Source organism: Giraffa tippelskirchi, chromosome 1 (genome assembly GCF_054371585.1).
Source record: "Giraffa tippelskirchi isolate mGirTip1 chromosome 1, T2T-mGirTip1v1.2.pri, whole genome shotgun sequence".
NCBI lineage: Eukaryota > Metazoa > Chordata > Mammalia > Artiodactyla > Giraffidae > Giraffa > Giraffa tippelskirchi.
In genome coordinates this window covers 51,418,452-51,442,047 of record NC_137275.1, presented here as the reverse complement: position 1 = coordinate 51,442,047, position 23,596 = coordinate 51,418,452, and positions in this window count along the sequence as shown.

Below are 23,596 nucleotides of genomic sequence, written 5' to 3'. Positions count from 1 at the left end.
TTGTTCACATCCATCTTTAAGAACACATGTAGTCATGACGGGGATTCCTTGTGCAGTGCAAAACTGAGCTTTAAAAACATAAGCTGTAAATTTACATTTTAGATAGAACTTGTCATTTTTGCCTCTTTCCTTTTGCATTACTTTTTTGAGTGGAAAAAAAATCTAATGTTGGAATTTTTAAAAATTGATATTTTAAAATATTTTCATGAATTTTTAAATTCCTTACCTCAGAGAGGTATTTTTAAGGCATTATTAAGTTGTTGGCTACATTTACTAAGTGACAACAATATGATAGGGTGTGTGTTTTTAATGTGATTGATTTAAAAAGACATAAATCTTTAAAACTCAAAACCTCAGTAAAAGTATGTCATTATTGAAAGGAAGCTTGCTCTCTGCTAGCCTTTGTGTTGAACATTTTACACGCATTAGATGTTTTAATCCCCACCACCACCCAGAATCTGGCATTATTTTACGCTCCACAGATAAACTGAGTCACAGAAAGTAAAATGATTGACCCCGACTGGGAGAGCTGAGCTTGGGAAATGGCTCTGTCAGCCTCAAGGCCAGCCCTTTTATGGCTGCATGGAGCCATTCACCCAGGAAGGGAAGGGTGGTTTGTCTGCAATATTCCAGACATGGTCCAGATCTTGGTGGCAGAGAGAAATTTCACAGCCTCTGTGCCTTTGTGAAACTGTATCTTTACGTGAGCAAGTCATCCTATGACCACATGAAAGTTGTTCCTAATGCTCTGGGGTGTGGAACCTTCACAGATCAGCATCTTGGGGTTCTTCTGGGGATTGATATTTACCATCTGAAGTAACTTTTAAAAAATTACATAATGAAACCTCAAAACGTTGATAGCCATAAAATAATACTAATTGTGCTTGCCTGCATAGTGTGTTGCTAGATGTGAACCTCCAATATTGAGATATGTTTGTCAATAAATTTCTCCTCAAGAAATCAAGATATCTAGGAATATCAGTCCTTAGAATGTTCTTCGCTTGAATAAATTTACTTCTTAATCCTGAAAACATAAAAGCCTAGTCTATAGTATTTGGGTTTTAATGTATAAAAAAATGGAAATAGATTAAAAGTTAGATATTGACACTAAAGGAGAAGGACTAGACATTAATTGTGTGAATGCCCTTGGGTCACAGTTGTTCATTAAATGTTGATGGAATCCGAAGTTCCTCAGCTGGAGGAATCAGGTTGAGGAGGAACTAAAATAGTCAGTTGTCTTCAGTGTCCTCTCTGCCTTCTCTGTTTGTGTGTGTCTCTCTCTGTCTCTATCTCTGTCTCTCTGTCTTGGTCTCTCTCTGTGTTGCCCTCCCTTTAGCTGAAATAAAAAAAGTACTAGGGTAACCAACAAAATTACAAAAAAAAGTAGAATAGAAAGTGGGAACTTAACCTAGTAATTTGAAAACATATTGTAAGATTACAAATATTAAAACAGTGCTTGACCAGGAATTAGGCCTCAGTTGTTGTTCAGTCGCTAAGCCGTGTCTGACTCTTTGTGACCCCAGGGACTGCAGCGCATCCAGCTTCCCTGTCCTTCAGTCTCTCCCAGAGTTTGCTCAAACTCATGTCCATTACAGTGATACTATCTAACCATCTCATCCTCTGCCGTCCCCTTCTCCTTTTGCCTTCAATCTTTCGCAGCATCAGGGTCTTTTTCAGAGTCAGCTCTTCTCATTAGCAGGAGATCAGATTAGAAGATCAAGAATCAGATTTACTTCCAGGTGGGTAAAGGAAAACAGAATCAGTGAGAAAGTGACTGCTGCTGCTGCTGCTGCTAAGTCGCTTCAGTCACGTCCAACTCTGTGCGACCCCATAGACGGCAGCCCACCAGGCTCCCCCGTCCCTGGGATTCTCCAGGCAAGAACACTGGAGTGGGTTGCATTTCCTTCTCCAGAGAAAGTGACTGGATGGATTTTTGAAAACTAATTTGTTCTGTCATTTTCTAATTCTTTAGGAAAAAAGAGTGACAAAGTATTTTCTCATTGCTTACATCAAAGTAAATTCCATTTGGAGGAGATTTTAATGTAAAAACTTAGCTCCATAAAATATTAGAAAGAAAATAAATATCTTGGGATGGTAAAAGGTTTTTAAAGCATAACTCTAAAGTAGAAACAGGAACTGATGATTGATTTTATTAAATTTTAATTAAGAGCTTGTATATGATTAAAAATATAACACCTAATTGAAAGACATATAAACCTGGACCAAGATATGCAATCTTATAAAAGTTATTATCTTTATTATATAAGGAGCCCTTCTAAGTAGAAAAAAATCATCCCTCCAATATCATAGTTTAACAAAATGATGAACATACTTAATATCAATTTTGCTGAAAGAAAAAAAAACCGTTTAGTAAATGTTTAAGAAAATACTTTTAATGTCACAAGCAATCAGACAATAGAATTTTTTTTTTTTTGCTTATCAGACTCAGAGGTTAGAAAGCATAATATTTAGTCCAATGGGGTATAAGAAAATTGACACCATGGATAAGAGGGTTATATAATATTTCTGGTAAAAAATTTGGCAGTGTGCATCAGAAACTTTTAAAATGTTTAAGCTCTCAACCCAGTATTTTCACCCAAAAGTATTTATCCTAAGAAAATAATTTAAAATGTGGGCAAAAACTTTATACAAATGTATTTATTGGGCTTCCCTGGCAGTTCAGTGGTAAAGAATCCGCCTGCCAGTGTAGGAGACACGGATTTGATCCCTGATCTGGGAAGATCACACATGTTTTGGAGCAACTAAGCCCTTGTGCCACAACTACTGAGCCTGTGCTCTAGAGCTGGGGAGCTGCAGCTACTGAGCCTGTGTGTCTAGAGCCTGAGCTCCGCAACAAGAGAAGCCACTGCAATGAGAAGTCCGCGCACCTCAACTAGAGAGTAGCCCCTGTGTGCTAAAACTAGAGAAAAGCCTGAGCAGCAACAAAGACCCAGCTCAGCCAAAAATAAACACATATTAAAAAAAAATGTATTTGTTATGGCATTAAGGATCATAAATATTGAACGCTATAGGAAATTGCTCAAGACAAAATTATATGTAAAAAAAGATCTCAATTTGATTAATTTTCTCCACAGAAATACTGGAAGAAAGTATATCAAATTGTTGATAGTGATCGTCTCTGGCATTTTAGGTGATTTTTGTTTCTATCTTTAAACTTTGGTGAGTTCTCTGAAATGTCTACGGTGCTCATGTATTTCCTCCAAACTTAAAGGAGAAACGATTAAGCATTTTTTAAAAAACATCCCTTCTCTTTGGCTTCAGACAAATTTGGAGCAAATCCTCCTTGGATGGCAGTGTGAATTAATTTATGTATCTTTTCCTTTGTAGCTAAGAGAAGGGTCCTTGACAAGGTAGTCAGAGAGAGAAGGCAGACAGGCTGCTTTATCCCCTAAATGCTTTTGCTTTTGTGGACCCTTTTTTCCATAAAAAAATAAAAAGTTGTATTTTAGAATTGGGTTGATATGTAGAGGAATATAATCCAGTGTAGATTATATTCATTTTTTCTTCTGATTTTAAGATAAATGAAATTAAAACAATTTTGTGGGCTCCTGAAAGGATCATGGCCCTAGGTACTGCTAACTGGCCCTAAAGAAGGAAGCTCCCAGGTGGGAAGCGCAGGAGTACAGGAATGGGGAAGGGCTTGTGGAGGATTCTAAAAGGAATAGTCTACTCCACTGAGTGGCCTTGAGTAATCCAACTTATTGTTTGTCTTTGTGAGAACAATGCAAATTTCAGGGCCCCGGGGAAGGCTTTCTTAGAAAGCATTGTGAATTGAGCATTACATTTTCAAAGTCTTTATTGGGAGGCTGCTGGAATTCTAAGTGAATTTCTGGTTTTGTTCTATTTTGAGGGGGACCTTAGTTCTCCAATCAGGCATCAAACTGGTGCTCTCTGCAGTGGAAGTTCAGAGTCCCAACCACTGGACTGCCAGGGAAGTCCCCTCTGTGTGAATTTCTGACTGAGCGTGAGAGTGGTTCCCAAGAGGCAGGGTGACTCCCAGACTTCTGACCAGGACACCTGGCTCAGGGATGGTGCCATTTTTCACTGAGAAGGGGAAGATTTATATTTGGATATGTTGAATTTTAGGTGACTTGAGACCCAAGAAGGAGGTGGAAAGTAAATCCTTGGGATGTCCTAGAACTCAGGGGAGAGGTGTGCTAGATTCACGGGCTCAAGACATCAAAGGACAGGAGGTGGGTGATGACACAAGATGGGCGAGTGACTGAGAGAACGGTGAGAAGAGAGGTGATGTAAGAGCGGTACTACCAGAATGCTTCCAGAAGTTTCGGGGGAGAGTGCCCGGGGGCAGGAAAAGCTCTGGTTAGTGATGGTGACACTTGAGAAAGGATATAGTTCCTGAAGGAGGACGTGATTCACAGGTTGAAAAGCCACAAAGAGGTTTAGCAAGATCAGGGTTAAAAAGAAAGATGTTTAAAGGTTAGACAGTTGTTAGCAGCCTCCCTGAGAACATTGGGTGCCTGGCCAGATTACAGTGGGTTTAGGAATAGATGGATGAAGAAATTGAGAGATGACTCTTTTGAGAAACTGGCTGTGAAAGGATGGAAAGAATTCAGGTTATGGTAGGGGCCATTATTATTCTTTAGTTTTATTTATAAGAAAGGATTAGTAGAGCATGCTTATATACTGAGGGAGTAGGGGAACGTTATGGGGTGAATTGTGTCCTCCAGAATTCATATGCTGAAGTTCTAACCTTGAGTACCTTAGAATGTGACTTATTTGGAAACAGGGATTTTGGAGATATAATTAATTCATATGAGGTTATATTGGTGTAGGGTGGGCCGTAATCCAATATGATTGGTTTCACAGGTGGGTTCTTTATGGCTGAGCCACTGGGGAAGCCTTAAAGGAAATGTTGTATGGAGATATGCAAACAGAGAGAATGCCATATGAACAGGAAGGCAGAGCTTAGGGTTATGTGTCTACAGCCCAGGACCACCAAAGATTGTCAGCAAACCACCAGACTTGAGGTGGGAGGGATAGAACAGGTGTTTCTCTAGCACTTTCAGGGAGGCCATCACCCTGGCAACAGTTTGATTTCCAACTTCTATCCTCCAAAACTGTGAGACAATACACTTCCGTTGTTTAAGTGGTACTTTGATGTGGGAGCCCTGGAAAAAAGAGACAACAGAGGAGGAGAAGGGAGGGATGGGAAGAGGAGACCTGAATAAAGCCTAAGCTGAAGGCTCTGGCTAGGTGGTGATGTCAGAGCAGCATCTGCTTAGTGACCACCATGGGAGATGTGTTAAAGGATATGTGGAAATGCTTCCGAACCAACTAGGCAACTTGTAGAGACCTACATCCAGTGTTTTGGTTGTATCTCTTTGATCAAATGACCTAGAAGTGATTTCTACATACTGCCTGCTGGAGACAAAAATCCTTGTGATTTTTTTTCTAATTGATCATTTCTTTATTATGTAAGTTCAATAAAATCTAACATCACATAGCATAATTCAAAGTGCTTTTAAAGATAACAATTATAGGAACTTGGCAAGATAAATCTTGGTAGTATTGACAAAGTGTTTATGTAGATTTTTCCAAATACCTCAACTTGAGCAGGAAAGTGGGAGTGAATAAGTAACAAATTGCACTCAAAAATATTTTAAAAAATTGATTTCCACTAAAATGAAAAAAAATTCATATCTTGGCTGAATATTAATTCTTATGCTCTTTATAGAGGGCCAAGTTAATCTTTAGAATAAAATAAATAATTCAACCAAATAAAAACTACATACATCAAGCAAAAGAGCTAGAAATTTGTTCAATGAATTGCAGCTGCTGCTTAACTGAACTTGATCTTCATCTATTTACTTTTGGGGAGCAAATGCATTATCAGACGATTGCTACCATATTTACTTTGCACATGACTTTTAATTTTTATGTATTTATTTAGCTGTGCTGGGTCTTCTTTGTGGTGCACAGGCTTTCTCTAGATGCAGTAAACCAGGGCTACTCTTTGTTGTGGTACACAGGCTTCTTATTGTAATGGTTTCTCTTGTAGAGCATGACCTCTTGGCGCTTGGGCTTCAGTAGTTGCAGCACAGGGTCTCAGTAGTTGTGGTGCATAGGCTTAGTTGCCTCATGGCATGTGGGATCTGTTTTTCGACCAGGGACTGAACACCTGTTCCCTGCATTGGCAGAGAGATTCTTTACCACTGAACCACCAGGGAAGTCCCTGTAAATGACTTTGGATGATGTTGTTTTTGCCAAAAGTATATGAATACTATGATGAGCAGGAGAAGGGCTATTTTGTGTTTATGGATTGCCTGGAAAAACCTACATCTGGACAGCGGTTGTGTTCAGTGGTGGAGTATGAGGTGAAGAGGCGGAAAACAGGGCACTAGACAGGTTACAGCTTGCAAAACTGTGTGGCCTAGGGCAAGTCACTGCACTTCTCTGGGTCTCAGTTTCCTTATCTCTATTTTTTACTTACTCAGTAAGGTCCAACCCTTCTGCAACCCCATGGACTGTAGCCTGCCAGGCTCCTCTGTCCATGGGATTTCCCTGGTAAGAATACAGGAGTGGGTTGCCATTTCCTTCTCCAGGGGATCATCCCAACGCAGGGATCGAAACCACGTTTCTTGCATCTCCTGCATTGGCAGGTAGATTCTTTACCGCTGAGCCACCAGAGAAGCCCTTCCTTATGTCTAACACAGGGTTAACTGGGCCTACTTCACTATTGTAGGGGAAGGCATCTAGCAGAGTGTCTGAGGCAGAGTAAAAGTGCAGTTGATGTTGGTGAAAGTGAAAGTGAAGTTGCTTAGTCGTGTCCGACTCTTTGCGACCCCATGGACTGTAGCCTACCAGGCTTCTCTGTCCATGGGATTTTCCAGGCAAGAATACTGGAGTGGGTTGCCATTTCCTTCTCCAGAGGATCTTCCCGACCCAAGGATCGAACCCAGATCTCCCACATTGCAGGCAGACACTTTACCCTCTGAGCCACCAGGGAAGCCCATTGATGTTGGTATCATCTCTTTAATAACGAGGATCTGTAATGAGTGACAGTATAGTGGAGTGGGAGACAAGTGAGTTTTGGAATAGGCTGATCTAGATACAAATTTTAGCTCAGCTTCTTACCAGAGCTTGGTTGACTCTAGTCAAGTTACTGAACTTCTTTGATTCTTGTTGTCTTCATTTTCACACTCTTATTTTGGAAAGTTATGTATTGATTAAATGAGATAGCATAAAAGAAGAAAGCATCTGGCATAGTGACTCTCAGAGTCACTACTGGCCAGTATGACATCTTTATGTGAATTGCAAAAATCAAGCCCTTCTCCAAGTGGTTTGACTTCTGCCTATTAGAGAATCTTCCTAATTTACTGATAATTAGAACAAAACACTTTACTGCTTACATTAATTTTCTAGAACCATGGCAGGATATCACATGTTGGGTGGCTTTTAAACAGCAAGAGTTTATTTCTCATAGTTCTGCAGCCTATAAAGTCATGATCAAGGTGCTGACAGGGCTGATTTCTCCTGAGGCCTCTCTTCTTGGCTTGCAGGTGGCTGCCTTCGCACCCTGTCCCCACATGGACTCACCATGTGCACACACCACTGCTGTCTCTTCCTCCTCTTACAAGGACACCAGTCCTGTTGGTTTAGGGCTCCATCCTTTTGATCTTATTTAACTTAAATTACCTTGATAAAGGCCCTATCTCCAAATACAGTTACAGTGTGTTAGGACTCCAACATACGCATTTGCAGGGGACACAGTTCACTCCGTAACACTACTGTCTGCCAAAAAATTGTCAGACAAAATAGGCAAATCTCTGGTATTTACACTTTGAATGTGATGCCACTGTGTAGAGTGCGACTTGGAGAGCCATTCACAAGTCTGGCACATAGTAGGTGCTGATTTAATGTATATTTCCTCTTCTTCCCTCTGTCTCCTGTCTTGGTCCCTCAGTCTCCTTTCTTCCTCCCAGGCAGGGCACTCCCATTGGTAGACCTTGCAGCCTTATCTGACTTGTCTCCATTCTGATTTGAGTGGCCATGACCCCCTAATGAGGACTCTCCATGGGGAGCAAATATAACTTGATTTTTATGGTCCCCACATATATTGAATCAGAGTTGATGCTTCCACTGTATGTTTCTCTTTATCCCACTGTCTCCTCATCTCCTCAAGCCAACCTGTGAGCATGAAACTGGAGGAAATCAAATGGAGCTCCTCAGCAGTAAAAGGCAGGGGAGCTCTAGGAGCAGAAGACAAACAAGGAAACCGTTAGTGAAGAGGAACTGATGCTGGACCAGGTGCTATGTGTCTGCCCTTTCATCTTAGCTCCACCATTCCTACTCACTCCTCGAAGCCTTTTGTCCAACGGTCTTTCTGGTCACCCCTATGCCAGTCATCATCGATGACTTCAACTTCTAAGAGCTGATCCATCCGACACCTGAGCCAGTGACTTTCATCTCCATCCCATTACAGCTGCCATACTAGTCATCTTCAAATATTGCAACATTCCAAAATGACTGCTCCACTCATCCCACTCCTCAACCGAAACCTCCTGTACTTCCATTTGTCTTGCTTGATTCCCTGCTGTAACATTTCATTGCTGTCATTGAGATGGCTGGTCCACTGATCAAACTCCTTTCTCTGTATCTTACAGAGCCCTCCCGCCCTTTCCTTCCCTCATAATCTAACTTAGATTCCAGGACACATCATTGTAGTCACCATCTTATAGATATCCTGAATTCCCTTGATTCTTTCAGCTTTTGTTACTCTTACCTGGTAAAATTCTGACCTTGGATGAACCCAAGCACTTGCCTTCTCTAGCCTTACACCGGCAACCCACTCCAGTACTTTTGCCTGGAAAATCCCATGGACAGAGGAGCCTGGTAGGCTGCGGTCCATGGGATCGCTAAGAGTCGGACACGACTGAGCGACTTCACTTTCACTTTTCACTTTCATGCACTGGAGAAGGAAATGGCAACCCACTCCAGTGTTCTTGCCTGGAGAATCCCAGGGACGGGGGAGCCTGGTGGGCTGCCATCTGTGGGGTCGCACAGAGTCGGACACGACTGAAACGACTTAGCAGCAGCAGCAGCAGCCGCCTTACACCTGAATACTTGGGCATTGCTCCCTTGTGCTTGTGGTGGTCTTACCTTAACTTGAAATAAGCTTGCTTTCCTACTTTCCCAGTGACATTTTATGACGTACTTGATACCCAGACTTCCCATTTCTTCCAAGTAGTTGTCAGCTGATGAAATTATCTTCTTGGAGAAATAGAAGCCATCAAATGAGATCTCCTTTATCTTTCCCTTATGGTATCTACAGACCTTCCTGTGTCTGCATCATCCTGGCTCTCCCTCTGTCATGTACTTCCTATACTTGCTATCTCTATGCCTTTTCCTCTTTCCCTACCCGACTGTCTCCTCTTTCTACTGAAGCATAGAAGCCTCCTCAAATTCCTCCCTTGACCCAATCTTCTTCCTGTAATTGCTCCATTTCTCTGCTTCTCATCATTGTCAAACTTCTCAAAGGGGCTGTCTTTTGTCTCTGTATTTCCCCCAAAAGATGCTTAATTTTCATTGATTGCCTAATATGATGGTCATCTGAGTTAAATTCACCCATTCCAGTCCATCTTAGTTCGCTGATTCGTAGAATGTCGACGTTCACTCTTGCCATCTCCTGTTTGACCACTTCCAGTTTGCCTTGATTCATGGACCTAACATTCCAGGTTCCTATGCAGTATTGCTCTTTACAGCATTGGACTTTGCGTCTATCACCAGTCACCTCCACAGCTGGGTATCGTTTTTGCTTTGTCTCCATCCCATCATGCTTTCTGGAGTTATTTCTCCACTGATCTCCATTAGCATATTGGGCACCTACTGACCTGGGGAGTTCATCTTTCAGTGTCCTATCTTTTTGCCTTTTGTTCATAGGGTTCTCAAGGCAAGAATACTGAAGTGGTTTGCCATGCCCTTCTCCAGTGGACCACATTCTGTCAGACCTCTCCACCATGACCCATCCGTCTTGGGTGGCCCAACACGGCATGGCTTAGTTTCACTGAGATAGACAAGGCTGTGGTCCGTGTGATCAGATTAGCTAGTTTTCTGTAATTTTAGTTTCAGTGTGTCTGCCCTCTGATGCCCTCTCGCAACACTTACCGTCCTACTTGGGTTTCTCTTCCCTTGGACGTGGGGTATTTCTTCACGGCTGTTCCAGCAAACTGCAGCCGTTGCTCCTTACCTTGGACAAGGGGTATCTACTCACGACGGCCCCTCCTGACCTTGAATGTGGAGTAACTCCTCTCGGCCCTCCTGTGCCCACACAGCCCCTGCTCCTTGGGCCTTCGGTAACTCCTCTCGCCGCCACCCCTGGCCCCTGGCCCCCGGCCTGGCCTAGCCCCTGTCGGTGAAGACCTACAAGACCTTCTAGAACTAACACCCAAAAAAGATATCCTTTTCATTATAGGGGACTGGAATGCAAAAGTAGGAAGTCAAGAAACACCTGGCGTAACAGGCAAATTTGGCCTTGGAGTACAGAATGAAGCAGGGCAAAGACTAATAGAGTTTTGCCAAGAGAACACACTGGTAATAGCAAACACCCTATTCTAACAACACAAGATAAGACTCTACACGTGGACATCACCAGATGGTCAACACCAAAATCAGATTGATTATGTTCTTTGCAGCCAAAGATGGAGAAGCTCTATACAGTCAGCAAAAACAAGACCAGGAGCAGACTGTGGCTCAGATCATGAACTGCTTATTGCCAAATTGAAGAAAGTAGGGAAAACCACTAGTCCATTCAGGTATGACCTAGATCAAGTCCCTTATGAGTATGCAGTAGAAGTGACAATACATTTAAGGTACTAGATCTGATAGACAGAGTGCCTGATGAACTATGGACAGAGGTTCATGACATTGTACAGCAGACAGGGATCAAGACAATCCCCATGGAAAAGAAATGCAAAAAAGCAAAATGGCTGTCTGAGGAGGCCTTACAGATAGCTAGGAAGAGAAGAGAAGTGAAAAGCAAAGGAGAAAAGGAAAGATATTCCCATCTGAATGCAGAGTTCCCAAGAATAGCAAGGAGAGATAAGAAAGCCTTCCTCAGCAATCAGTGCAAAGAAGTAGAGGAAAACAACAGATTGGGAAAGACTAGAGATCTCTTCAAGAAAATTAGAGATACCAAAGGAACATTTCATGCAAAGATAGGCTCGATAAAGGACAGAAATGGTATGGACCTAACAGAAGCAGAAGATATTAAGAAGAGGTGGCAAGAATACACAGAAGAACTGTACAAAAAAGAACTTCACGACCCAGATAATCACAATGGTGTGATCAGTCACCTAGAGCCAGACATCCTGGAATGTGAAATCAAGTGGGCCTTAGAAAGCATCACTACTAACAAAGCTAGTGGAGGTGATGGAATTCCAGTTGAGCTATTTCAAATCCTCAAAGGTGATGCTGTGAAAGTGCTGCACTCGATATGCCAGCAAATTTGGAAAACTCAGCAGTGGCCACAGGACTGGAAAAGGTCAGTTTTCGTTCCAATCCCAAAGAAAGGCAATGCCAAAGAATGCTCAAACTACCGCACAATTGCACTCATCTCACATGCTAGTAAAGTAATGCTCAAAATTCTCCAAGCCAGGCTTCAGCAATACGTGAACCGTGAACTTCCAGATGTTCAAGCTGGTTTTAGAAAAGACAGAGGAACCCGAGATCAAATTGCCAATATCCGCTGGATCATCAAAAAAGCAAGAGAGTTCCATAAAAACATCTATTTCTGCTTTATTGACTATGCCAAAGCCTTTGACTGTGTGGATCACAATAACCTGTGGAAAATTCTGAAAGAGATGGGAGTACCAGACCATCTGACCTGTCTCTTGAGAAACCTGTATGCAGGTCAGGAAGCAACAGTTCGAACTGGACATGGAACAACAGACTGGTTCCAAATAGGAAAAGGAGTACGTCAAGGCTGTATATTGTCACCCTGCTTATTTAACTTATATGCAGAGTACATCATGAGAAACACTGGGCTGGAAGAAACACAAGCTGGAATCAAGATTGCCAGGAGAAATATCAATAACCTCAGATATGCAGATGACACCACCCTTATGGCAGAAAGTGAAGAAGAACTAAAGAGCTTCTTGATGAAAGTGAAAGAGGAGAGTGTAAAAGTTGGCTTAAAGCTCAACATTCAGAAAACTAAGATCATGGCATCTAGTCCCATCACTTCATGGGAAATAGATGGGGAAACGGTGGAAACAGTGTCAGACTTTATTTTTTTGGGCTCCAAAATCACTTCAGATGGTGATTGCAGCCATGAAATTAAAAGACGCTTACTCCTTGGAAGGAAGGTTATGGCCAACCTAGATAGCATATTTAAAAGCAGAGACATTACTTTGCCAACAAAAGTCCGTCTAGTCAAGGCTATGGTTTTTCCAGTGGTCATGTATGTATGTGAGAGTTGGACGGTGAAGAAAGCTGAGCGCAGCAGAATTGATGGTTTTGAACTGTGGTGTTGGAGAAGACTCGTGAGAGTCCCTTGGACTGCAAGGAGATCCAACCAGTCCATCCTAAAGGAGATCAGTCCTGAGTGTTCATTGGAAGGACTGATGTTGAAGCAGAAACTCCAATACTTTGGCCACCTGATGCAAAGAACTGACTCATTTGAAAAGACCCTGATGCTGGGAAAGATTGAGGGCAGGAGGAGAAGGGGATGACAGAGGATGAGATGGTTGGATGGCATCACCGATTCAATGGACATGAGTTTGAGTAAACTCTAGGAGTTGGTGATGGACTGGGAGGCCTGGCGTGCTGCAATCCGTGGGGGGTTGCGAAGAGTCAGACACAACTGAGTGACTGAACTGAACTGAATGTCTCATGGAGTTTGCTTGGCACTTTGGACTTATTTGGAACCCATTAACACTTTATTCTTTCCTGTTTCACCCTTTTGGAATAGAAATGTCTATCCTATGCCTGTCCCACCATTATATGTTAGAGGCACACAATTTGTTTAATTTCACAGGTTCCCAGATGAAGAGTAATTTGCCTCAAGATGAATCATAGCTTGAATCTTACCCATGTCTAATTTAGATGATACTTAGATGAGACTTTGAACTTTAGACTTAAGCGTTGTGTCTAGAATGAGTTGAAACTCCGGGGCTGTTGAGATATAATGAATGTATTTTCATGTGAGAAGAACATGAATTTTGGAGGGCCACGGGTGAATGGCTATAGTTTGAATATTTGTGTCCTTTCTGATTCATACGTTGAAACTCTAACCCCTACCATGATGTTACTAGGGGATGGGGTCTTTAAGAGGTGATTAGGACATGAGATTAAAACAGACTCTGAAGAGCTCCCCCATGCTTTCTGCAACGTGAGGACACAGGGAGGAGACAGTCATCTGTGAGCCAGGAAGCAGGCTCTCACCAGATACAAAATCCGTCAGCACCTTGCTCTTGGACTTCAGCCTCCAGAACTCCAGAAATAAATTTCTGTTGTTTACAAGATATTGGTGCCTACACACTTTCCTTGGGGTTTTGATACAGGCTGTTCCTCTGTCTGGGATTATCTTCCCTTCAGTCTTTGTTAGGCTGGTTCCTTCTCAACTGTGAAGTCTCTCTGTAAATGTCCCCCCTCCTGTAGACAAGAGGGTCTTGGCCACCCTTTATCAAGTGTGTCTCCACCTCTGTTATTCTCTCATGTAGCATCCTGCTCTTTGCCCTCACAGCATTGATCACAATGGTAATTTCATATTTATGCCTGTTTTCTTGTTTATGTCTGGCTCTCCCACTAGACTGTCAGCCCTGTGAAGGCACGAACCGTGTTGGGTTGTCCTCCATAGTGAGCCCAACACTTAGCATAATGCTTAGCACCTAGGAGGCACATTTGCTGAAGTTTTGAATGAACCAGCTGTTAGATTTTGGTTAAGTCAGTTATCATTTCTGAACTTAAACTTCCTCACCTGCATCCCCTAAAGTATCACCCTAAGATTTATAAAATGATTATGAGAAACATTATGAGTCATTATGTTTTTAAAACGATGTTTCCATTTTAATTAGATCCTATTAATTACCTGCTAGGAAAGGTGAAGGAATTAACACTCCCACTTCTTTCTCCTCATCCCCCTCTGTTTTTCTTGGTCATATTATTTTATTATATATTGGCAAGGTCCGTAACATTTACACCTGTGAATTCCCTCAGTTACTTATCTTAGCTTTTAAATGGATTAATTGCTCACCATCTGTATCAATTTAGATTTGTGATTTCAAACAACAAAGACCAACTTTGGTTAATTTAAGTAGAAGAGGAATTGATCAGAAGGATGCTGGGTGACTTACAGGTGGGAAGGTTGGGGAAGCCTGCTCAGAGCTGGGCAGGAACTGAGAGAGATAGAGCAATGAGAAAACTCAGCCAAGGTCCTGCCATGTGAGCGCCTGGCTAGGATGCACCTCAGGATCCCTCTCCCACAGGACAATCCCTCTCTTTCTTTCCTCCCTCTTCCTTCCTCCTTTTCTCTCTTTTCCCTCACATTTCTCCCTCCTCCTTTGCTGTCGCGTGTGTGGAAGGTTTCTTGTCATCTCTTTTCATTTAATTGATATTTACGCTGACTCCGAGAAGATTTTCCAAATGATATCTACTCTCATGTCAGGTGGATGAATTCCTCTTGACTCTTTCCTTCCACTGTGTCTGAAACCTAGTCATTGTCAATTCTGTGTTGTTTAAAGGATGGATATCTTGTTTTCTTTCCACCTTTCTTTTTTAACCTGTGGGAATGGATAAAAACAGAGGGAAGATGGGGCTGAAGATGTGGGAAATCTCCACCAGAAAGCCTATGCTTTGTTTTGTATGTTAATTTTGTCAAATGTACTTTATGATAATTCACCCCAGTTAGTTGGAGTGGATCACATTCCCATGTGTTAGAGCTCTAGAGTGTTCCATCCCCACCCCCTAGGACCTAGTTTCACTGAAGGGTCCTGAAACCTTCATTTCTAGCAGAGAAAATGGGCCCTGGGTGTCTCTTCCTATTTCATCTGTCCATCTAATTTTCTATTCTCTCCTATTCTGTTGGGAGCCATTCTTATTCCCTCCTAATAAGAAGAGGGAAAATATGAAGATATACCCTCAATCCACTTTTCTCCTGGTTGAGAATAAAGGAGCTGAAGTTTAGGATTTTTTTGATTCCCTGTTACTGCATCTATGGTGGACCAGGGGTGGGTGATGGTATGGCTGGAGGGGATATGGGCCAAAGGTCATATTCAGGAGCTGTATTAGATAAGAAACTTCTTTCTTGTTCATTAGCTGCCCTCCCCATGTTTGGTTGATATTGGTGAAATTTCTGCTAATTGTTTGACTTTAGTATTGAGGGGGGGAAAGTCTGTCTATCTTCACTGGTTCCCTCATCCTGATCATATACCCCGTTTGCTTAATCTGGTTCAAGTTGGATTTCTTTCACTTGTGAGTCAAACAGTACTAACAAATGCAGTGTAGTAGATGCAGGAGGCAGCCTGTTAGTCAAAAATGAAGGGCCCAATTTGTATCTGATCAACTCCTACCCTTTCAGCTCAGAGGGGGTGGGTCAAATGGAGCTTACAACCAGGAGCATCTCTTTCTCCAGGGGCAGCATTAGGTTATCTGCTTAAACACTCAGTTTGCAAACCCATAAAACTACTGTTGTTGTTGTTGTTTAGTTGCTTAGTCTTGTTCGACTCTTTGCAACCCCATGGACTGCAACATACCACTCTTCCCTGTCTTTTACCATCTCTTAGCGTTTGCTCAAACTCATATCCATTGAGTCAATGGTGCCATCCAACCATTTCATCCTCTGTCATCCCCTTCTCCTCCTGCCCTCAATCTTTCCAGCATCAGGGGTTTTTCTAATGAGTCGGCTCTTCACATCAGGTTGCCAAAGTATTGGACTTCAGCTTCAGCATCAGTCCTTCCAATGAGTATTCAAGCTTGATTTCCTTTAGGATTGACTAGTTTGATCTCCTTGCTGCCCAAGGGACTCTCAAGAGTCTTCTTCAGCACCACAGTTCGAAAGCATCAATTCTTGGGCACTCAGCCTTCTTTATGATCCAACTCTCACACCCACATATGACTTCTGGAAAGACCATAGCTTTGACTAGATGGACCTTTGTCGGCAAGGTAATGTCTCTGCTTTTTAATATGCCATCTAGGTTAATCATAGCTTTTCTTCCAAGAAGCAAGCATCTTTTAATTTTGTGGCTACAGTCACTGTTTACAGTGATTTTGAGCTCAAGAAAAGAAAGTCTGTCACTGCTTCCACTTTTTTTCCCTTCTATTTTCCATGAGGTGATGGGACCAGATGCCATGATCTTAGTTTTTTGAATGTTGAGTTTTAAGGCAACTTTTTTACTCTCCTCTCTCACCATTTTTTTTCTTTTTCTTTTTACAATTTAATTGGAGGCTAATTACTTTACAATATTGTGGTGGTTTTTGCCATACATTCACATGAATCAGCCATAGGTGTACATGTATTCCCCATCCTGAACCTCCCTCCCACCTCCCTCCCCATCCCATCCTTCAGGGTCATCCCAGTGCACTAGCCCTGAGCACCCTGTCTCATGCATCAAACCTGGACTGGCGATCTATTTCACATATGACAATATACATGTTTCAATGCTTTTCTCTCAAATCATCCCACCCTCACCTTCTCCCACAGAGTCCAAAAGTCTGTTCTTTACATCTGTGTCTCTTTTGCTGTCTTGCATGTAGGGTCATTGTTACCATCTTTCTAAATTCCATATATATGCATTAATATACTGTATTGGTGTTTTTCTTTCTGACTTATTTAGCTCTGTATAATAGGCTCCAGTTTCCTCTGCCTCATGAGAACTGATTCAAATGCATTCTTTTTAATAGCTGAGTAATATTCCATTGTGTATATGTACCACAGCTTTCTTATCCATTCATCTGCCGATGGACATCTAGGTTGCTCCCGTGTCCTGGCTATTGTAAACAGTGCTGCAATGAACACTGGGATACATGTGTCTCTTTCAATTCTGGGAGGAAGGAGATAGAGGTGACCAGGAGGAGAGGAGGGGTAGTCAAAAGGAGAGAGACCAATCTAGCCAGTGATCAGTTTCCTAAGTGTTCTCCACAGCCTGGAACACCCAAAGAGATTCATAGAGTTAAGTAGAGAAGAGAAGGGGGAGGGAGGAGATAGAGGTGACCTGGGGGAGAAAAAGGAGAGTCAAAAGGGGAGAGAGCAATCAAGCCAGTAATCACACTCCTAAGTATAAATGGGTACTGAAGATTGGATTCTTAAAGGTACAAAATTGATAACAAATACCAAAAGCAAAGATTAAAAATCTAGAGTAGAGGTTAGACTCTCAAAAATACTAAAATATTAAAAAAACAAAACAAAATCGCAAAAGTTATAAAAAATACATATGAAATTTGCTTTAAAAATAAGGTCTTTTTTTGCAAGGTAGTAGTAGGTTTTAAAAATGAAAATTAAAAGAATAATAAAGAAGTTAAAAATAAAAAAATTAAAAAATGATAATAGTAAAATATATCTAGGAATTTCTGTGGAGCTATTGAGGGCAGTGTGGGGTCAGTTCAGTTTCAGATAGTTCCTTGTTCCAGCTTATACTTCTTCTCAAGGTCTATAAGTCCCTTCCAATGTAGCCAATGCTAACTACAGAGTTTTAATCTGGGTGTTGCACCTGTCACTTCCAAAGCTGTTCCCTCTTCTTTGTTTATTTTGGCTTCCTCTGTTTGCAAGTCTCTTCAGTATCTAACTTCTGCCCTGACACAAGGGGGCAAAGGCAGTCATGTATTTAGGCTCATTTGTTCAGTTGTGCTGTGGAGAGGGAGGAATACTGCAAACAAATATCACTGGCATGTGTGGGGAGTGCTCGCAGTGTCTGGGCCACCCTGGGTTTGCCCCCGCTCACTGCTTGTGTGCTTTCCTGGTTTACACTACTCAGGCTCCAGGTTGCTCTGCCAGGGAACTGTCTAAAGTGGGCCCTGGGTTGCGTGCACTTCCCAGGTCTATGCCACTGAGGTTCAGGTTCTCGAGTACTCCACAAAGGCACAGAGAGTACTCCACAAAGGCACAGACTCGGTTGGGCCTGCGTTTTGTGCCCTTCCCAGGTCTGACCAGCTCAGGCAACCAGGTGCTTGGTGAGCACACACTCCCCAGGTGGGCAGCGCATCTTATCACCTCCCCCATCCCAGACACTCGGTTTCATGGGTGCACAGCAGGAGCACTCAGGATTGCCATGTGTCTCCTCTGGGGAGCTGATCTCTGGCTGCGACCCTCCTGGCGGATGTCAACCGTCCAGGATCCCAGGAAGACCTGGGATCAACTGGGAGCCTGCTCGTGGTTTGGTAGAGGATGCCGTATTTGGGGCCGAGTTTTCCCCTTGCCTTCCAGCTCTGGCTGTCGCCCACCTGCCTCCTTGCCTCCGGTGGGGGATGGGTTGGTCTGCTGCTGGCTAGCTCTCCTCTGGTATTCGCTCAGTCCTTTGTTCTCTGAGCAGCCGGCAGTGCCTTAGGTTAGAGCTTTTTGTGGGAAAGTTCTCTCTCTCTCTTTCCTCTTTTTTTTTTTTCGTTTTCTCTCTGGCTATCCCACAGTTTGGGTTGCTATCTCACGTTAGCTCCCTCAGATTTCCCTCAGGGCATTCAGGCCCGGTCCTTACCCTAAGCAATGCAGCCCGCACCTCCGTGTTCAGCCCTCGCTTGCTGGTGGTGGATGTGAGCGTCTGGACTACTTCTTTGCTGGGAGTTGCGGTTAGGCGTGTAATCTGTGGGTTTTATTTATTTAGTTTTTCCTCCCGGTTATATTGCCCTCTGAGATTCCAAAACTCCCCACAGACCCGCCGGTGAGAAGGTTTCCTGGTGTTTGGAAACTTCTCCTCTTTTACAACTCCCTCCCCAGGATGGATCTCTGTCCCTAACTCTTTTGTCTCTCTTTTTATCTTTCATGTTTTGTCCTACCTCCTTTCGAAGACAATGGGCTACCTTTCTGGGTACCTGGTGTCCTCCGTCAGCATTCAGAAGTTGTTTTGTGGTATTTGCTCAGTGTTCAAATGATCTTTCGATGAATTTGTGGGGGAGAAAGTGGTCTCCCTGTCCTATTCCTCCACCATCTTAGGACCGCCCCTCCTCTTTCACCTTTATCAAGAGACTCTTTAGTTCCTCTTCGCTTTCTGCCATTAGGGTAGTGTCATCTGCATTTCTGAGGTTATTGATATTTCTCCTGGAAATCTTGATTCCAGCTTGTGTTTCATCCAGCCTGGCATTTCACATGTTGTACTCTGCATATAAATTAAATAAGCAGGGTGACAATATACAGCCTTGATGTACTCCTTTCCCAATTTTCAGGCAGTCTGTTATCCCATGTCTGGTTCTAAATTTGCTTCTTGATTTGCATACTGATTTCTCAGAAGGCAGGTAAGGTGGTCTGATATTCCCATCTCTTTAAGAATTTTCCACAGTTTATTGTCATCCATACACTCAAAGACTTTAGCGTAGTTAAGAAAGCAGAGGTAGATGTTTCTCTGGAATTGCCTTGCTTTTTCTATGATCCAACAGATGTTGGCAATTTGATCTCTGGTTCCTCTGCCTTTTCTAAATCCAGCTTGAACATCTGAAGTTGTCAGTTCATGTACTGTTGAAGCCTTTCTTGAAGAATTTTGAGCATTATCCTGCTAGCATGTGAAATAAGTGCAGTTGTGCGGTAGTTGAACATTCTTTGGCATTGCCCTTCTTTGGGATTGAAATGAGAACTGACCTTTTCCAGTCCTGTGGCCACTGCTTAGTTTTCCAAATTTGCTAGCTATTGAATGCAGCACTTTAACAGCATCATCTTTTAGGATTTGAAATAGCTCAGTTGGAATTCTATCACTTCCAGTAGCTTTGTTGGTAGTAATGCTTCCTAAGGCCCACTTGAGTTCACACTCCAGGATGTCTGGCTCTAGGTGAGTGATCACACCATCGTGGTTGTCTGGGTCATTAAGACTTTTTGGTATAGTTCTGTGTATTCTTGCCACCTCTTCTTAATATCTTCTGCTTCTGTTAGGTCCATACCATTTCTGTCTTTTATTGTGCCCATCTTTACATGAACTCTTCCCTTAGTATCCCTAATTTTCTTGAAGAGATCTCTAGTCTTTCCCATTCTATTTCTTCCCTCTATTCCTTTGCATTGTTCATTTAAGAAGACTTTCTTATCTCTTCTTGCTGTTCTATCAAACTCTTTGTTCGGACTGGTATATCTTTCCTTTTCTCCTTTACCTTTCACATAAAACTATACTGTTAGGCATTAACAGATTCAGTTTATATTGGATTATTTTAAAAGTAGCTTGATGGTTAATTTTTTGTGTCAACTGGATTATGCCATGATACCCAAATACTTGGTCAAATACCAGTCTGGATGTCTCTTTGAAGGTATTTTAGAAATGTGATTAACATTTAAATTAGTTGGACTTCCCTGGTGGGACAGTGGATGGGAATCTCCCTACCAGTGCAGGGGACACAGGTTTGATCCCTGGTCCTGGAGGGATTCCACGTGCCTTGGAGCAACTAAGTCTGTGCACCACAAACACTGAAGACCACGCGCTTTAGGGCCCATAAGCCCTAGAGCCTATGCTCCACAACAAGAGAAGACACTGCAATAGGAAGCCCATGCACTGCAATGAAGAGTAGCCCCCACTCACTGCAGCTAAAGAAAGCCCATGCCCAGCAATGAAGACCCAGCACAACCAAAAATAAAAGAAAAAATACATGGTATCACTCATTAGTTTAGAAAAGTTTACATTAATAGACTTCACGTAAAGCAAATCATCCTTAATGTGGGTGGGCCTTATCTAATCAGTTGAAAGCCTTAAGAGAAAAAAGACTGAGGTCTCATGGGAAAGAGGGAATTCTGCCTCCAGAATCTTCAGACTCAATCTGAAACATCAACCCTCCCGTATGTCTCCAGCCTGCTGGCCTATCTTGTAGATTTCAAGATTTTGAATTTGCCAGCCCCTACAACAGCTTAAGCCAATTTCTTAACGCCCCCCCATATACATATATGTGTATACACACACATTCACACACCCTAACTAAGTCAAGTAGAAATTACTGAAGACCTCAGCCGCCACAGATTTTCAATATATCTCCTAAGGTGTGACTAGCTTTGCTTGTTACTGACTCCTTTAGGATTTACCAGGATGAGTTTGCTACAAAGAGAAGAGGCAGACTCTGGAGGCAGACTGCTTCAAGCAGGTTTCAGCCTTCAGCTCCACTGCTTACTTGCTATGTGACTTGACAGCTTATTTACTCTCCCTGTACTTCAGTTTTTTCACTTGTAGAATGGGACAGATGTTTGGATAAACCTCGTAAGGTTCTGCGAAGATTAACTGAGATAATAGATGTCAAGTATTTAGAATAGGTTCTGATATGTAGCAACTTCTCAATGTTGTTGTTCAGTCGCCCAGTCGTGTCCGATTCATTGCAACCCCGTGGATTGCAGCCCGCCATGCCTCCATGTCCCTCACCATCTCCCTAAGTTTGCCCAAGTTCATGTTCATTGCATCAGTGATGCTGTCCAGCCATCTCATCCTCTGATGCCCTCTTCTCCTTCTGCCCTCGATCTTTCCCAGCATCAGGGACTTTTCCAAAGAGTTGTCTGTTCACAGCAGATGACCAAAATACTGGAGCTTCAGCACCAGTCCTTCCAGTGAATATTCAGGTTTGATCTCCCTTAAGATTGACTGGTTTGATCTCCTTGCTGTCCAAGGGACTTTTAGGAGTCTCTTCCAGCACCACAGTTCGAAGGCATCAATTCTTTGCCAATCTGGCTTCTTTATGGTAGAAGTGAAGTGAAGTGAAGTCGCTCAGTCGTGTCCGACTCTTTGCGACCCTATGGACTGTAGCCTACCAGGCTCCTCCATCCATGGGATTTTTCCAGGCAAGAGTACTGGAGTGGGTTGCCATTTCCTTCTCCAGGAGATCTTCCCGACCCAGGGTTTGAACCTGGGTCTCCCGCATTGTAGGCAGACGCTTTACCGTCTGAGCCACCAGGGAAGTCTCTTTACGGTAGAGCTCTTATAAAAGGCCAACTTCTCAGTAAGTCTTGAACTTACAGGTTCACTGTAGTTCCATATCTGAAGCCTACGGAACGTGTACTGTATGCTGCATAACATCCCTGGTAATCAAATACAGTCATATTTCTACAGTGAAATCCACTAAGAGGAGTAAATAAAGACCATAACCTCCTACTCATTCAGGTCAGTTTTTGCCATCAAATCAGTTTGGGAAAAACTTGGTTTTCAGAGCTCTGGATTTTGGAATTGTGGCTAAGAAATTGCAGACTCACATCACATGATAATGTTTTGAAGATCCTCAAAAACAATTGACTTGCCGGGTGAGCTTGTTTAATATTTTCTGCTTGAACACTGGAGTACATCTATTAGAAAAATGATTTTTGTTTAGGCATAATTGATAAAAAGCCATATTTTAGACTCAACTTGGCACTGATATGAGATGCTTCTGTAGATCTCTCCTGGTTTCCCAGGCAAAAGCTATGCCTTCAGTATAAAGAGAATGCTTGTCTTCGTGCTGAGCTGTTTGTCACAGCAGAGGGTGTCTTTTCACTTCACACCAAGTCCTCCCTGTTTCTTACACAGGCTGCTAGACTGAGAGACCAGACTGGCCATGTGCTGGGAGGAAGCCAGGCTCTTGGTGGGATGCAGGGTATTAGAATCATACTCCTTTATCTATTCAACATATATATTTTTGAGTTCTTGTTCTGTGCTAGATATTAGAAGCTCTATCTATACAGCATTTTATGTTTAGCAAGTGCTTCCACATTCATTGCCTCTTTTAGTAATCTGATAAGGAGGCTAGAGTAAATGAGATTACCCTTGTTTTATTGGTGAAGAACTAGAGTCTTAGACCATTTGTGTCACTTTAAGGCACAGATGTAGCTAATCTTAGACACAAACCTGGCTCTTTTTTTTTTCTTCTTGCATTTTGTGAAAGTAGGGGTGAATACATATTTTTGAACTCCAAAAGAGTGAAATGTTTAGCAGCCGTTGGTGCCAACAGTCACAATAGGATCTAAATTGCTTTGGCAAAACATCTCATGGAACCTGTTTCAGCTTTAAGTAAATAATCAAATATTTCATATTATATGGCGTTACCCTGTGCTGAGCATGGTGGGGTAGAGCCCATGAAGTCACAAAGGAGTCAGACACAACTTAGTGACTGAACACACACACACCCTGTGCTTTGGATGCTATTGCTATACCACCCAGATCCCCCCTTCAGGACTAAAGGGCTCAGGCCCTTAGCTCCTGGGAAAGTTGTTGGCTAATATCTCTCTTTGGGAATTGCGATCAGGTGGAGAGAGAGTCCCACTTCTGCTTTGGGGGCAGCCCGCCTCCCCTGATGCTGATATAGAGGCCTGACCCCCCTTCCCCTGACTACCTGACTGAACACACAGCTCTGAGGTCCATTCCTGCTCTAGACTTGCTGTGGCATTGGCTGAGACCTTGCTGTGCCTGCACCATTACCCAATTCCTCCCCTGTCCAATCCCCCTTCCCCTCCTTCCTTTCACAGGGGTTGAGCCAAGGGTGTTCTCCTAAA